The sequence below is a fragment of the Nannospalax galili genome, unplaced genomic scaffold, assembly GCF_000622305.1.
Source record: "Nannospalax galili isolate Female #2095 unplaced genomic scaffold, S.galili_v1.0 scaffold321, whole genome shotgun sequence".
In the NCBI taxonomy this organism is placed as follows: domain Eukaryota; kingdom Metazoa; phylum Chordata; class Mammalia; order Rodentia; family Spalacidae; genus Nannospalax; species Nannospalax galili.
In genome coordinates this window covers 1,575,256-1,592,526 of record NW_008345972.1, presented here as the reverse complement: position 1 = coordinate 1,592,526, position 17,271 = coordinate 1,575,256, and the positions used below count along the sequence as shown (strand labels likewise).

Below are 17,271 nucleotides of genomic sequence, written 5' to 3'. Positions count from 1 at the left end.
TGGTGTAGAGTGGACAGGAGGCAGTGTCTCTCATAAGCTACCCAGGCTATCTCTGCAAAGAGGACAATTAGCCAGTGGTTAAGATCAGGAATCTCTTGGCTCAGCACAGGAGAGCACCTCTTTCCACACATCACAGTGATGGGAGCACTGCCAGCTGGAGTCTGAGGGGAGCATGTGATACTGTGGGGCTTGCACGTTCTGACGAAATACTGGCTTGCAGTTTCAAATGGAAACTTTGCAGCCTTTTTAAAAAAAAAATTCATGACTGTTGCAAGAGTTTCCACATTTGCCAGAGGAAACATTTGCCAGAAGTAAAACACATGAAGAGTGAAGGCCGCATCTCTTTCTCTTCCCACACATGGGTAAGTCATTAAAATTGAATCAGCCTGACAGCCAACTACTCAGGTAGTGACTGTTGGATGGAAGCTCTACTTTTTCTTTTGCTTCTCCTTTTTCCTTAGTTAGCTATAGGGAATATGAATGTTTATAAAGTTCTGAGCCTGTGCAAAATTTATGGGTTAGGAACTTTAAACCCAGCCCTAACATTCATTTTCCTTTGGCAGGAGGTGAAATTCTCCTTTAAAAGAAAAATGGTTATTTATTAATGTGTTCACATACAAGCCCAGAAGAGACAGAGTATCAAAGGGTCACGTGACATGATGCTGCCCTGCTGGACAGGGTGGTGTCCTAGTTTCATTTCTGTAGTGAAGAAAAAAAGAAAATATCCAGATGAAAAGCAACTTAGGAGAGAAAAGATTTCTCTTAGTTCACAATTCCAGGTTTCAGTCCATCACTGTGGCAAAGTCACAGTGGCAAGAGCGTGAGGCAGATGGTCACACGATGTGCATGGTCAAGAGCAGAGAGCAAGGAATATGTGCCTGTGTAGTGTTCAGCTAGCTTGCTCTGTTCTTGTACAGTCCAGGGCCCAAACCAGGGAGTGGTGCAGCCCACTTTCAGGTGGGGTCTTTGAACCTTGGTTAAGGAAATCAAGCCAGGAGTGGTGTCACAGGCTTTTAATCCCAGCACTCAGGAGGCAAAGGCAGGCAGGTCTCTGTGAGATGGAGTCTAACCTGATCTACTTAGGGAGTTTCAAGTCAGCTGGGACTAGAGGGAGACCCTGTCTCAGAAAGACCACCTCCACTGCCAACCACAGCCAAACCAATTAGAGCAATCAAGACCACCACCCCCCCATAGACAGGCCAAGCTGATGTAGACAATTCTTCATTGAGATTCTCTTCTTAGGTGATTCATTCCAGGTTGTATTAAGTTGACAGGCTGATCATCATCACAGGTAGATCAGGATCTTGCTGAAGGCAGGGAAGGTGAGAATTGTAGAGAAAAGAAAATGTAACATTGGAGGTACGCTGGGCATAGTATGGGCAGAGAGGAGCAGAGGATGGGCAGGTGGAGGTGGCAGCAGGTGCTGAGGCTGCAGGTGAGGAGATTATCCTGAAAGTAACAGACTTCATGTTGAAGAGGATCTTGACCACAAAAAGGGAGGACTCTGGACTCATCCTTATCCTTAGACAGCAGATTGCCCCTGAACACACACTGGTGTCATGCTTTGGGTAAAATATTCTAGCAGCTTCTTTTATGAATAGGGATAAGGGGGTACAGTCAATTTTAAGACTATTACAATGGACTTTGAGCCTTTCAATTGATGCATGACTTTACGGGGTGGGGAAAGGAAATGATTTAAGAAAAGCAGTGTTGGTACTGGTAGGATAGGGTGCAGTAAAGATGAATATGGGGACCTTGTGTCTGTTTGATACCCAGGACTGAGCTGCTGACACAGTTCTTCCTCTGCAAACTTGATTGACAATCAGCCCAATGCAAGGGCCTGGCCAGACAGATTCCTAAAGACTCATATCGACTGTTAATAACATTCTGAGCACACTCTGACAGCCATCCCTTATAAAGATGGAAACACAGGGTAGATTCTCCACCAGCACAATCTTCTGCCTCACATGGCTGCCACTCAAACAAGAATCTAGTATATAGATGTGTTTGGTGATATAATTCATTAAGGAAGTACACATTCAGTCAGTATGGACTCTGACTTGGACGATAAGTAATGTGCAAATCTTGCACACATCTAGGTGCCAGCTGTTATTCCATGCAGAATGAACAGCTGTGGAAAGCATGCATGTTCCCTAGAAATGGAATTGTCATTAGGACAAGTTCCCAGTGAGATTTATGATCTCCCAAATCAATATGGGAGGAAATAGCAACTCTTCTAGGAAAAAGTTCTTGCCATGAGGAAAATTTGAGGTTGGTGAAAACATTACCCTACTGATTATCAAGAACTTTTTTAGGGGAGCTAAAGAGATGGCTCAGTGGATAAGAACACTGGATGCTCTCAGAGAGGACCTGGGTTCAATTCCCAGCACCCACATGGCAACTAACAACCATCTATAACTCCAGTTCCAGGGGATCCGACGCCCTCTTCTGGCCTGCACGGGCATTGCATGACAGGTGCACTTACATGCATGCAGGCATAATATTCATACACATAAATAAAATAAAGATAATAAAATATTAAACTTTTTAAGAACATTGAATTATTCTTTTCCTAACAAATTGTCTATAGGTGTGTTTTGGTAGAAACTGAATTGTTTCTGAACAGAGGGAACCCTGTGCTTCTCCAGCATCCTTCATAAGCTCTTATTTTCCTTTCATCATCCATTTGAGAAAATATATATAAAGAACTGACCCATGACTGACTGATTAAGGTGTACTTAAGCAGCCTTGCTCAGGAAGACTGTATAACTCAATCTGGTAGCATCCTGTTCAGTGCATTCTTAGCTTCTACACTGCTCAATGAACTCAACAATTGAACAAAAGCCAGGAAAGTCCATTGTACTGACGGTTTAGATCTCCCAGGTACTATTTTTTAAATTTTATTTTTTACATTTAAAAATATTTTATTGTACTGACGGTTTAGATCTCCCAGGTACTATTTTTTAAATTTTATTTTTTTACATTTAAAAATATTTTAGCTGGGTGTGGTGGTGCACACCTTTAATCCCAGCACATGGGAGGCAGAGGCAGGTGGTTCTCTGTGAGTTTGAGGCCAGCCTGGTCTACATAGTGAGTTCCAGGACAGCTGGGGCTACAGGGAGACCCTGTCTCAAAAAGACAAAAAATTTTTTTATTTGCTTACAGGGGTAGGGGAAGGCATGTGCGTGAAACAAGATGCACACATGGAAACCAAAGGACAACTTGAAGGCATCAGTTACTGGTGTGGGTCCCAGGTATCAAACTCAGGTCATCAGGCTTGGTGGCAAGCACCTGTACCTGCTGAGCCATCCTACTGGCTCAGGCACTGTTTAAGGCCTAAATATTCTACTTTATTCAATCCCTTGGCAGACTTTCTTGGAGAGAGAATATTTTTACCCCTGTTACACAAGCAAGACATTCAAATTGTGCTGATTTCCCCAAGGCCAGCTCCAGCAAAGAGATAAGCTAAAGTGAGAATCTGGTGAGCCTTCTAGCAAAATCATTAAGAACCACTGTGCTCCACTGCAACTTCGCTATTGTGGACAGTGCTGCAATAAACATAGATGTGCAAAGCCAAATAAAATTATTCTTGGCGATGAGGTTTGGAAATGGAATTTAGAATTTATATAGCTTTTAAATTTGTCACTCTAACTCATAGAATCTCAGTAAACCTTAGCTTCATTGCCCATTATCTTTAACGCATGCTTCAGAATACGATCTTGGTGAGATATATATCATCTCTTTGACTTTGCTCTAACTACTTGGTAGTTAGACTCTTTATCTCTAAACTATAGTCTATTCCAAACTCATGAACTTGTACTAAAAGCAAGTAAGATAAGAAATGTTCAGAAATAAGTGCTTAGATGCTCCCAAACACATGACATCTGGGGTTATGAAAATAAGCCAGTGGATTAGAGAACACAGAAAATTCTGGAGAATAAAAGTAGAGAATATTGATTTAAAGACACAAAGGCAGAAGGAAAGGCTGGCTTGCTAATAGTGGAAAACAAAGCCTCAAGTTAGCTCAGAGGCTTCGGCCTCTCCCCAAAGAGAGAAGGGCAATAAGGGTTGGGGGATCTGCTATGGGATGAATTGTTGAACAGAAAGTGAGATTCTTATAAGGAAGGTAGCCCTACCAACTTCAGATCCAAGAATGTTGTCTTCATTGGAAATATACTTATTGCAGTAGTAATTAAGATTAGATGGTGTCAGACAGGAGTGGGCTGGTCCCTAATTCAGTATGCCTATGTTCCCAAGCTAAGATCTGAATGCTTGTGATCCTCCAAAATCCCTATGTTGAAATCCAGCCTCTGAGGTGTCAAAGTTCCGGCGTGGTCTATGGAAGGTGACTGATGACAGGCACAGTAGGGTTAGTGACCTTACACTAGTGGACCCAGAGAGCTGCCTCTGCTTCCAGAGCTGAATGTGCTAAAGAACAAGCTGAGGGAGTGGACTGGATTGCTGAGGTCCTGCTTGTAGACAAAAGGGGGTGAGTTTTACAGTTTGAGATGCTTCCTTTCTCTCTGTTTTCTTTCTGTTTCCCCTTTCTCTCTTTCTTTCTTTCTTTCTTTCTTTCTTTCTTTCTTTCTTTCTTTCTTTCTTTCTTTCTTTCTTTCTTTCCCCTCCCTCCCTCCCTTTTTCTTTCTTTGATTTGGTAGACAGAGCGTCCAGCCATGACTCTCAGTAGGTTGACTTAAGCTTGGTCCACATCAAGACTAGATTGTATATATCACTATAATCAGAAGAAATAACAGCTGAAATGAAAAAGTGCAAAGATTAAAGTTTTCTTAACTAAAAACTAAGTGAACACTGAGAATCACAGAAGGAAAATCTTAATTATTTGGAATATTAATAAAGAAATGTAATCCAAATACAATTCCTTGGTTTTGAAGTACAGATTGGAGAGCCTGTGATATCCTGCATAGTTCGCAGTCTCCACTCGGACACTGATTCAGAGAGAAGTTGTCCTGGCTTTGGGTGAGCAGGGAGAGAAGTGTCACCCAAGGCTTGGAACACAGATGGCCCCTGGGGTGATGAGATTCCTTCACAGTCTATAGACAGAAACAACAGGCCCATGCAGTGCAGTTAGTGTATTTATGATATGTGTTTGAAGCAAGTAGCATAATAAACCAAATACTGAAGATCAGAGGCATGGTATAATGCAGTTATCAAAACTGTGAAGATGTTTATAAAAGTAGGAATATATTGAACAGTACACAAATCAAGCTGGAAATCTGAGTTGGGGGAGTAGATTACAATAGATCCACGAGTTCCTTTTGTCTCTTTTAAACTACAGATGTCTCCCTTTCTCCATTTTATTTCTTCTTGTGGTTTAGTTGTTGATGGAAACCAAGTGCTCATCATGCGTTCCCAGGGTCTGGATTTGCTCACTCCTTACCATGTTGCCACCTAGCCTGTCCCTCTGGTCCTTCCATTCCCTACAAAATGCAGGACCAGATTCTACCTACAATGTTTGCTAAGAATTCAGCTAGGAGTTGTGTATTATCTGTCGGGGTAAACACTGCCTCTGTGGGAAATGAGTGCCTCTGGGACAGCCCTTGTGTAGATCCATTACTGCATTAGAAGTTGCAAAATCCTGATATTTTAAGGATACTTTTTCCTCCATTGTTGCCGCATAAAATACTCCGATAACTGGACATTTAACCTCTATCCACTATTCGGTTAACCAACATGATAAATTGCACAGGAAAGGCCAGTTCAATTTTTCATCTTCTCCCTTAATCTCACACAGCAAGTTGAGTCCCAAGAATCCTCTGGAGGTGACCTGTACTCCTGCGTGCTGAGTATTGTGTACATGACCCTTTTCTGTCTGTTATAAGTCTAATCCATGTCAATGCTCCAGCTGTTTCCGAATATGAGCCGCTTCGGTTTTGCTCAGGAGTTCTTTCAATACCAACCAAATATTCTTCAATGCTTCATGGTTTCTAGTGAGACAAGATTTCTCTTGCCACACACAGCTTTAGCTGGAAACAGCATGTACAATGTTGAAATAATGTTTTTCAGAAGACCTATATCTTTGGATTCTACTTGTTCAGTTCTTTGAGGCAGTTAAACAGTGCTGTTATTTCTTTTGCCAATGACACATAACTTGGGTGACTCAGTGTGAAATAAGCATTTGAATACTAACATGACTTCTTAATGCTAACTGTTACCATGCATTTGACAGTTACTAACACAGTTTTGAAATGACTTTTTTTTTTGTCTAGAATCTTATTAAACTAATTTTCTCTCTTTTTTAAGATTTTGTGTTGTACCCTCATCTGGGAATCACTGATACCTGGGATCTCTGATACTACACCTTGTTCTTTTAAATACAGGTTGCTAAGAATGGTAAACAAGAAGTCTAAGGATTTCAGATGGAAAAGTACACCACATTAAATGACTTTTCAAGGACGGCCCACATGAGGACAAAAGAGGACAGCTTTATATTTAATTAAATCTGGAAAACTCCATGTCTAGTTAGCTAGAAAACTGCCCTGAATCTTCTAAAGCAATTGCTCTGCTGGTTATGTGTGGGCTGAGATGCGCCTCATCTTTGTGTACAGCATCTGAGCAGTGAAGGCCGAAGTGGGTGGGGGGAGCAGTGAAGATTAATTTGTGCATTGAACAAAGCTTAGAGCTCCAGAAAAGCCACCATCTAGAGCTCCAATTTCCTTCTGCATGCACAATTAAAACTTGCTTTCAAAGGTGAAAGACCAGAACAAAAGTTCAGGGTCTTGGGATGTGGATGACCTGAGAATGTGTTTTCTTCTCATGCTGGTGGGTGAATGGCAGAATTTCAGAGAACTCAGTGATTTAAAAGTGGGTGTATCTGCTTGTCCAGTGGATTTTATTACTATCATTTAACAAGTAATAAAATTGCACTGTCCTGCATTTTAGACTCTGTAAATTTGGAAAGCCCCTCCCCTGAATTTGTTCAAATTCAGGATGATCATTCTTGAAATTCAGTAGTATTTTCCACAAAGTACATTTCTTTTTTTAAATTTTACTTATTTTTATGTGTATGAATGTTTTGTGTGCAAGTATGTAAGTGCACCTATGTCATACAATGCCTGCAGTTGTCAGAAAGGGGTGTCAGATCCTCTGGAACTGGAGTTACAAATGGTTGTTAGCAGCTGTGTGGGTGTTGGAAACCAAAGCCCAGTCCTCAGCAAGAGCAACAAGTGCTCTTAACTGCTGAGCCATCTCTGTAGTACAGTGTATTTCTAATAAAGGAGGCAACTGATAAACAAGCTGCTTTGGTGATGAAGATGCATTGGAACAGGATCCTTTCATTATCTACCACTGTTTGCTTTCACTTTTGCAGGAAATGTGCTGACATTAGAGAATATAGGAATCTTCTTACTCAGGTGACTGGTGGTGCCTTAGTCAGTGTCTTAAAGGGGGTTTCAACTAAGCTTCAAAACCACTCTATAGAGCCAGTAGGAAAAAGGCCAATGATTTTCTTAAGGTCGCAGGCAGAAATGTAGAGCAAAATGGGGATTCAGATAACTAGCCAAAACCCCAAATGTTAGACACTAAGTAACACTGCTTCTTTGTTTCACAGGCTCTTAGGAAGGCCTCAGATGACTAGGGAATTTCAGGCCTAGATCCAACTTGATATCACTTAGGCTGATTCCCCATGTAATCCATGCCTTCTCTCTAAAACATCTGATCCAAGTGGCAGCTGGATCTGGATTTAGTCACCCTCAAGAGGTAGGAACTGAATATTTTCTTTCTACACTCTTGGGATTGTGAAGCTTCTCTGAGGTGGCTCTTGGTTTACAGCATGCCATCCAGTGTCTGTCCAAACATTTTGAAGATGCATGTAAGATAAGAAGCTTGATTTCAAAGAGAGCCATCCTCAAGCATCACATCTTTGATAAATGCTATTTTCTTTTTCCTGTTCCCCCATTCTCTCTCTCTTCCCCAGCATCCTCCCATGGGAGCCTGCAGGATGAACTGACACAGTGTTCTGTGGGGACACTCTTCTTGGGCACCTTTTTGACCTCTCTCAGGAATTTCTCAGCTTTTTCTCTTCTGACAAGTTGAGGACCCTCCAAGTGAACCTTAGTGGGCACATATCTCTCTGAGAACACATATTAAGCACTCACTGTTTACTGGGCACTTAATAAACAGAGGGGAAAGTGAAATCCCCAAGGCACAGCCTTTTCCTTGTTCTACTATAACATCAACAGACATGCAGGGTGACTAGAAACTGGGATACATCATGGCAGTGTAGATAGTAGGTTGTAGGTAAAATGAAAGTAGAGAGGTGGCACACTGGATGTAGAAAGGCTTAAGTAGGGAGGGAAGTGTGAGAATAGGGGAAATCATGGGATGGGTGGGTGAGCTAACACAGAGGAAGAGGTCTGAAGAAGCCATATGGAACCCTTTTATCTCACAATCCAATTAAAAATATAACTGGAGGATGCAATATGAAAGAAGAGGGGGAAATACTAGAGTAAATTTTTAAGTGGGGATTAGGGGTTAGGGTGGGGGGAGAGGAGAAGGTAATGGGTATGCTAACCTAAGGATGTATGAAAAATCCTTATAGAAAGCCACTAGTTAGTAAGCTAACTTCAAAATGTAACCTTTCAAAACAATGAGTTCAAACAGAAGTAACCTGCATGGGTGGACAAGGCGGCTACCAGAAGATATGAGCTGTTAAATGGAAATCGCAGGGCAAGCCAGGGGATGCTGCCCTATGACTTCTTAACCAAGGAGTTCCCAGAGGCCTCCAGAACTACATGAGCTATTGCCATTGGCCTTGGTTAGCCACCTTAACTACAGAGTAGACCAGTATTGCTGCAGACACCACAGACTTTAGCTACAGGACATAGAAAAATCAATCTCAAACTGACTAAGAAATTCCCTCCCTGCTGACCAGCTTTTATTGTGCTTGAAGGTGCTATGCAGGCCTCTGGGAGAGAAAAGACATCAATGGAGAAAAGATATCAAAGGCCTTACCCAGAGCTAGACTCTGCATTCTATAATACCTACCTGCTAGGCAAGTGCCTGTAGGTGCAATACTGGCATTGCTGTAGTTGGAGTAACTAACCACTTTCTGATTAGATTTGAGAGCCTGCTCCAGAAGATTTAATTTCATACCCCATACTGTAATCTTGTCCAAAAGTTCCCAGCTGAGGAGGTCATAGTCCTGGGGAGGACTTGCTAGCATTACTTACATAAATGGTCATGTTGTCAAGTTGCCTTTAAGCACTTATGTTACTACTCAGAGAAGCTTTCTTTTTTTTTTGCAGTTATTATCAATAGTCAATGCAGAGACTGGTCCAAGTGCTGAGTCTTCTCAGCCCACTGAGTGCTCAGCCCAAAGTGGGATATCTTTATCAATCCCCTACCCATATCTGAGGCTCATCACAGAAGAGGAGGTAGAAAGAAAGTAGGAGCTGAAGGATGGGGAGGAGTGCCGTGAAATGTCTTGTGGACTGATGTGGACATTGTGAACTCACAGCTGCTGTGTTTACCTGAACAAGACCTGCACAAACTCAAGATGGTCAAAATTCCAGCAGAGATAAGGGAGCTGATTCCAGGCCCCACCCCTTACTGAGGAGCTATTGGAAGTTGATTGTTGCTGGGTGTGTACAAGGGGGCATCTTTCTTCTTGGAGGGTGAGTTCACTGGTAGGTTCCCGGTGCTTCAGTCAGTGGATGGCACCACACATGTGAGCATATGGGTGGCACTAGCTGGACTTAGTGGGTTACTGAAAATAAAAAGAAGATATTGTTAGAGTAGCCAGGGGCCCCCTGAGAGAACACTGGTGAGGAGAATAAAATCTCTGACCTGGATGAAGACCCACTTTTCCAGTTTTGCTAGTCAATCACCTGGTCATGAGACTACCTCTAGGAAGGCAGGTTCATCTTAAGTCATGCTAAAGAGATGAGTGGAATACCTAGTGCTTAATGAGATGGTTGACTTTTCTGCCTGGAATCCCCATGCTTTGGTGCCATTCTTGTGGACCTGGCAGGTCACACACATGAGCTCTCTGTAAGTCTGCCCACTTTGTAGTTCTTTTCTAACTGTGCTTTCCCTAGTGCTTTGGGCTGCCTCAACAGTTTGGGTTTCTTTACCTTTTTCTCTAAAGTTCCCTTCCCCTTCCAGGCCTGTGACTGCTAGTCTGCCTTTGGGTGTTTGATCTGCATGCCAGCTCTAAATAGGCACAGCTTTATGACATTTTTCCTTCTCTCTTCCATCACCGTTCTCAAGGCGGCTGCTGAGATTTATGGCTTGTCTGCCCTGAGAGTATTTCTTTCAATTCTAATAAAATTGTCCTAAAGCCCCTGTTGGAATCCATTCTTAAATTCTTTTATGAATGAGACTACAGACCCTCTCAGGGAACCCTGTTTCTCTACTGTATCAATATGAAGCGAGTGAGGAAATAGAGGGATTAGAAGGGGAAATTGGGAGTGGGAGTGTATCTGATTACATTTCATTCTATACATGTATGAAACTCTCAAGAGTAAGGTAACAGATAAAAAATGGGAAACAAAAACCAAATGGTTACTTCTCTGTTTTCTTCTTGAAATTTTAAAATTTTAGGATTGTATGTGGGTCTGTAATCTATTTGTGTTAATTGTTGGATGTGCTACAATAAATGTCTTTTCAAATGCAGATCTGATTCTAACACCATCTGTTCAAAAAGACTGTTGTCTTCTCTTTGTATCTTTATCAAAAATTCATTAAGCAAACATCGTGCCAGTGCGGCAGCACATTTATAATCCTAGCACTCTGGAGGTAAAGACAGGAAGACTGAATTTAAGACCAACCCTGGCTTACACTGTGAGTGTGTGCCCAGCCTGGTCTATATGGCAAGACTCAGTTTCAAAAGTCAGTCAGATGTGCCAGTGCAGGTGCGATCTCCATTCTATATCTGCCGACTGACATTTGTCTTAATGTGAACACTGCTCTCTTGATTCACTTAGCTTGGTATGCTGTGAAACTAAGCAGGACTATTCCTTCAGTTTTTTTCAGAGTTTACTTGAACATTCTGGGTGAACTGCATTTGTGAGACTGGAGGAACATGTCAACCTTCAGGATCCAACGCGTTATTTGTATTTCACAGATGCCCGTTTCAGATCCAAAGGATTCCTTTGATTCTTAATTTGCCTAGAGGGGTCATAAAACTGGATTGTCAAACGCTTTCGAATTCTGTAACAAACTAATAAAAAAGTACCTTTTGGTAGATTGCTGGATTCCACTGACTGAAATTTTAGAATTTCTTCTAAAGTTTAGAGATTTTAAGAAAAATTAGAACTTTTCTCTCTGTGTTCCCAAAGCATCTTGGTTTGTGGCTGTAGTTATTTTTATCTTATATCTCTGATTTGGGAATTAGGTCAATGTTGGTTTCATAGAATGATTTGTGAAATATTCTTTTGTAATCAAATAATAGTTTGTCCAAACAAACTTGAAATTTCCTCTAAGTATTTGATAGAGTTTACCTTTGAAATACCGAGTGATGGACTTTGTCTTGTAGGTGCTGATAACAGCAGATTCATTTTCCCCTGAAATCTCTTCCCTCGGGGTACTGCTGCATGCCTGAATGTGATTTGGTTATTTCTCTCTTTCAAGAATTTGTGCATTTCACATAGATCACTAAATCTTTTGCTATAATATTTTTCATATTACCCCTTTCATATCTGAGATTAAGTGGAGGATCTGAAATTTAATTGAGAAAGAAATGTACTGAGGCCTGATGTGTGGTCTGTCATGGAATAATAACATTTTGTGTAACTTTATAATGTTCTAAACCTCCTTGAAAACCCTGCTCTGTGAAGCCTGTGTCAGCATGCCCCTCCTTGTGTTACAGTAACAAGAAAGGCTCCATGGGAGAAAGCTGGTCAGCAGAGTGGTGATCTCTGGCCTGGATGTGTTAATCTCCTGTTCACAGGACCACCCCTAGGAAAGAAGGTTCACCTTAAGCCATGCTAAAGAGACAGGCAGAATACCTAGGGTGTTAATGAGACAGTGAACTTTTCCTGTCCAGAAGATCCATCCCCCTTAGTGGACCAGGCCATAGACTGTGGCTTTCTGTAAGTCTGCTCAATTTTATGAATTCTCTGGAAAAACATATCTCACTGTCTGCCTCCTATTTTCTGATTATGCTTTCCTTAGCACTTTGGAATGCCCAACATTTTGGGTTTCTTTACTTATTTTTTAAAAATCTCCCCTCACCTCTAAGTGACTGCTAGTTGCCTGGGAAACAACTCAAGACTTACATGGCTTTTTGACTTTTTTCCTTCTCTCCTCCATGCTCCTTCTCAGGACAGCTGCTGAGATTTACAGCTGCCTGCCCTGAGGATTTTTCTTTTAACTAGTAAAATTGCCCTAAATCTTCCATTGGAGTCCACTCTTACTGAGACTAAGAACCCTAAGAGAGAACCCCATTCTCCTCTGCGGACATGATCTTCTACTAAGATTCATGTAACACTCACTTAATGCAGACACAGCTTTATCAGTTTCTCCTTATTTCTGTCAGGTATTATTTGAAATATTTAAAGTTTACCTTAATTAAATGCATAAAAGTAGGTTATTATATATTTAGGTAAAATTAATTTTCCATAACAATTTTTATTTTATTTTTATTCACTTTTTGAGATAATTCTTTTTATTTTAATTAATTTTTATTTTTAGTTGAATTTTTGAAAATCTCATACAATATATTTTGATCATATTTAGACTGTCTTCCATGTCTGCATTCCTCTTATAGAACCCCCTCCAAGATTTCATGTACTCTGTCATGTGTTTTAAGGTCTTTTGATTTTTCATTTGTATCCTGTTTAAAGTCTGGTTTTGATTGGTTTCCCTTTATTTTCTGGTTTAATTTCTTTCTCTGTTTATATCTTTCCTCTTTTGTACTTCTGTTTTAGACATATCTTTTTAAATGACATTTATTTAGTGTGTGTCTTTGTGTATGTGTGTGTGTGTGTGTGTGTGTGCACGCATGCACACACATGTGAAGGTCAAAGGACAACTTACTGACTTGCTGAACTCTGTTTTGTCACCATGAGTTTCCTGAGAAATTCCTGATGAAGTTTGCATTCATATAGAGGTATCCCCCAGGAAGAGATTTCACATACTTCTAACCGTTTATTCAGTCCACTTTGTAGGAAAGCCTGGAGCCCAGACAAGGATGATGGGTAATGGTGGTGTGACCAGGACTGCGTAGTTATGCATAGGGCTTGTCCTCCATATGAGGACAAACACCAAGTGGTGGGAAGGGGGCCCTGGGCCTCTTTGTTCTTCTTCCCCAAGTTACAACACAGAATAAATCTTTCTCTGCCTTTTTAAAAAAATATTTTAATTATTATTTTTATTTTATGTGTATGAGTGTATTGCCTACATGTAGGTAAGTGCACCTGTGTTGTGCAAGTCCCGAGAAGGACAGAAGAGGCTGTCAGATCCCCTGGAACTGGAGTTGTGAACAGTTGTTAGCTGCCATGTGGGTGCTGGGATTCAAATCTGGGTCTTCTGCAAGAACAGCCAGTGTCCTTAACTGCCGAGCCATCTCTCTGCTTTTTACCTCTACTTATTTCTTTAATTGACCTTTTGAGGACTTAGGGCTGCCAGGCTCCAGGCTTTGACCCTAACAACTTCAGTAACAAAACCTTACTCGGCAGTTCTCATCCTTGCTGTGCAGACACAGAGATACTCCAGATTGTTAGAAGTGACCTGTGGCTCATTATAATACTAAGATGCACATGCCTGGGTGGAGATTTAAGATGTCAGTGAGACATGGGACAGGACGCATGAATTTTTATGTAGAACTGCATGTAGAAGAGCGCACATGGAAAAGCCAGAGTTATGCAACGTCCCCTAAACCTGGCCTAGGTGACATATATTTTGTATAGGCCTTGCTACTGAACTTTTACATTTGGCTCTGTTCCAGCAGAAGTGTATCTTTCACTAATAACCTGTCCCGGCCTCTGCTGAAATCTACATGTCTTTGTTCCAGGATCCAAGAACCCAGAACATGCTACAGGTGCCTACTAAACCTGAATATCTGCTGATATCATTTTGATCAAAGCCTTGGGTCTAGCAACCCGACCAAGCTAGGCTTGGCCTCTATCCTCAGTAAGTCAGTTACACAAAGATAAGTAATTGCGAAGCAGAGAAGGATTTATTCACTATGGCCACACTGGGAAGAACAAATAAAAAGGGCCAATGCTCTCCCAGGTCTATCTTTGGGGTCCTGACATGAGGTTTAGGCTTACACAGAGGGCAAGAGTTATGCATAACTAAGCAGCCCTAGTGCCTCCCATCACTGACTCATCCCTGACACATCCTTGTGTCAGCTCCTGGCTCCAAGTCTGTCCTTCAAGTTATAATGTAAAATCTCTTTCCAGGAGATAAACTCCCTCCTGGCTGGCACCAAGGCCTTTTCTTCCTCTTCCAAATTGCATGAAGAGGGAGTCACAGCACATTTCACAGGAATGAATGGGGGTGGGGGCATCTGCTGTGGGTGTGGTTGGTCAGATGTCTATTTTTCTCTAAGTTGGTTTGCAAGGCACATGCTATTTTATTCATTATGTAAGGATAGTACTAGAAATTACAGCAACCATTTATTCATGAAAATTAAATAATAATCAGCAATTTCCTCTTACAGTGAAGGATGGCTTGATTTAGAATGTTTGATCCATTCTCCCCACTCCTCACACTTGGCGGGCATTTAATTTTCTTAACTCTTTAATTGCTACCTTGCACTCAGAGGCTCCTATGATCACAACATTTCTTCTTCAGTCTCAGACCTTCCTGTGCACTGCTTTTCTTTCTTTCTGAAATAGTTAAGCATTTGTTCAGTGCGGGTCTGCATGCACACTCTGTTTCTGTGTATTTACCTGTTTACATGTTTCTAACATCTGGGTATATTTCTCTGGGACTGAGAAGCTCCACCTGGTCATTCTCTTTCAGAACCTGCAGAATGGTCCTTTGTGCCATCCCCTATGAGACACCAGCTCTTAACATTGCTTGCTTTCCAGTCCTTTAAGGAGCACCTTCTCTAAACACCTGGCTGCCTACTTTTCAGTCTCTTATCTTTGCCTTGTGTTTTCAGCATTTCTAGCAAAGTGTGTCCTTATGTAAATTTCTTTTCTTTTCCAGAGTTTTATTAGGATTCTAAAATTTATGAAGCAATATCTTGTATTGATTTGTGGATATTTGCCATGATTACCACTTAAAACAAAAGCCTCTTCTCCATCTCCCCTTTGAAGCTTCCACTTCATTACAGAATAGCTCGCTGTGCTCAGTCTGTGTGTTTGCGCTCAGTTCTGACTTCCGCATTTCTTCTTGCCAGAGCCCCGGAGCCGCTGCATTCTTCAGCCAGGCTTTTTGCTTTCTCCTGTGTTTTTCATTTCACTCAGTGTCTTCAGCGCTAGCATTTCTGTTTGGTTCGTATCCAAATCTGCAATACCACTTGGTTATAGTTCTCATGTTAAAAAGCTTGCTGTGTCTTCTTATGTAAATCATCAGCAGGACTATTTTATGATCACAACCTTTTCTTGTGAACTGCAGCCTCTTTGCCCACCACCCCCAGTGACTGCTGTTTCTTTCCTTCTTAGGTGGCATGTGGCTGTTTCTTTTTTCTCTTTCCTAGCCTTTGATTCAATGATGCTTGTAAGATTTGCTTGTTTGTTTGCTTCTGCTAGTCCAGGACAAATTATTCTAATTTCAAAGTAGCGTTGTGTCAGTGTTATGAAAGCACGTTGCCAGGCAGTTCATTTAGCTGCTCACTCCTAGTTTTCTCTTCAAAGATCCAGATACTTCAGTACCTCCAAAGTAAGAGGCTTTCTCAGAAAGGGCACTGAAGGCATCACAATAGTTACTCAGTTTGCTGGTCTCTGGAACACTGAGCTTACCTCTCTGGGCCTGCAACTCAAGTTAGCATCGCATTGCTTTTGAATCACACACACACACACACACACACACACGTGCACACACAGACACACACACACACACACACACAGAGACACACACACACACAAGTTGCTGTGGTCTTCTCAGCAGAGGGTATAATCGAAACTACCAAAATTTCTACTTCTACAACACAAATATCACTGACTGTTTAGGAGAGTCCCTGGATTAGCTTAACTTTCCAAGTATTCCATGAGTCTGCTGGTGGGCCAACAGGTGACTCCAATCACAGTTTTCACCTGTACTTGTTCACCCTGCAGCTGTTCCACCGAGGCCCAACACATGTATGGAAGAGATACTGAGGGTGATTACCTTGTTTTGTTTTAAGAAGCTGACTGTGAAATGGGACCTAATGGTGCCAAGTGGACAATACTTTTAAAAGAAATTTATGTCTTAAGTCAAAATAGATCTTGACTTCATCATTTCCCACTGTTTCTGAAACAGCACAGAGTGGAAAAGTAGAGAAAATTGAACCAAAATATCAATACCCAGAAATCTTTCCCCCAACATAATTAGCATCATAATGCAGTATCACATACAACATGCAGAGAATTGTAATCCAGCAGTTGAAAATAGTCACTATAGCATACCAAATTATATTTGATTCATTTTTTTTTCTATACAAGAAGCAGGAGTTCAAAGGTGCATGAAGGAAAACTTTTCTAAAACTCGTTATTAAGAGCAATATAATTCTGTTCAGTCACAATGGTTAAAGAAGCTTGCTTGCAGAAGGGTTGTTTTCTCCATGCTGGAGTTGGGACTAGCATTTATAATTGATTTTTGATGTTATAATGCAAAGATTTCCTTTTCTATAATAATTCCTATCCTGCTGACACTGGGGGGCAGAGGGGACATACAACTCCCACTTTGTTTTCTCTGCGTGGTAAAGGAGAGGTAGTTGACTGAGAGTGCAGAGCGGGGAGATAGGACCTTCCTCCATACCAGGCATCCCCATCTCTCCATCCTACAGTGCTGATGCTGGCCATGTGGAGAACCTCTGCTTTCATCTCTACTGCAGTATTATTGTGTCCCTGTAGCTGCCCAGTGAGCAATGTTAGAAAAGACTTAGTGGAGAGACTAAGGATTGTGATCACCCTTACACGTGATGGTCACATCAGAACAGCCATATTGAGACTCTGCTAGCCCTCCCAACCAGGTTGGCATCAGCAAAGGCTGTGAGACAGTCAAGACTCTCATTTAAGCCATCCGAAGTGATGAGCTTGACACGTGGGGGCCTCTGGGGGCCTTGACTCCTCCCCCTTCAAGAATTAATAAATTCTCCTAAAAAAGTTCAGAAGAAGCCAGTTAAAAGAAAATTTGAATAAGATTCAGAAGTCTACAACA

At 41.5% G+C, this 17,271-nt stretch overlaps 1 long non-coding RNA gene across 3 annotated transcripts; it reads left to right on the top strand.

Moving 5' to 3' along the window:
• Window positions 1-269: 269 nt before the first annotated feature.
• LOC115071905 lies at window positions 270-11,213 on the top strand. Of its 3 annotated transcripts, none has more exons than XR_003850965.1 (4): window positions 270-362; window positions 7,568-7,716; window positions 9,264-9,632; window positions 10,983-11,213. It is a non-coding gene; the product is annotated as an uncharacterized LOC115071905 (long non-coding RNA). The 3 variants fall into 3 exon arrangements; XR_003850964.1 differs by lacking the exon at window positions 270-362 and adding an exon at window positions 4,380-4,489 and having other exon boundaries at window positions 9,476-9,632; XR_003850963.1 differs by lacking the exon at window positions 270-362 and adding an exon at window positions 4,380-4,489.
• The last annotated feature ends 6,058 nt before the right edge of the window (window positions 11,214-17,271 follow it).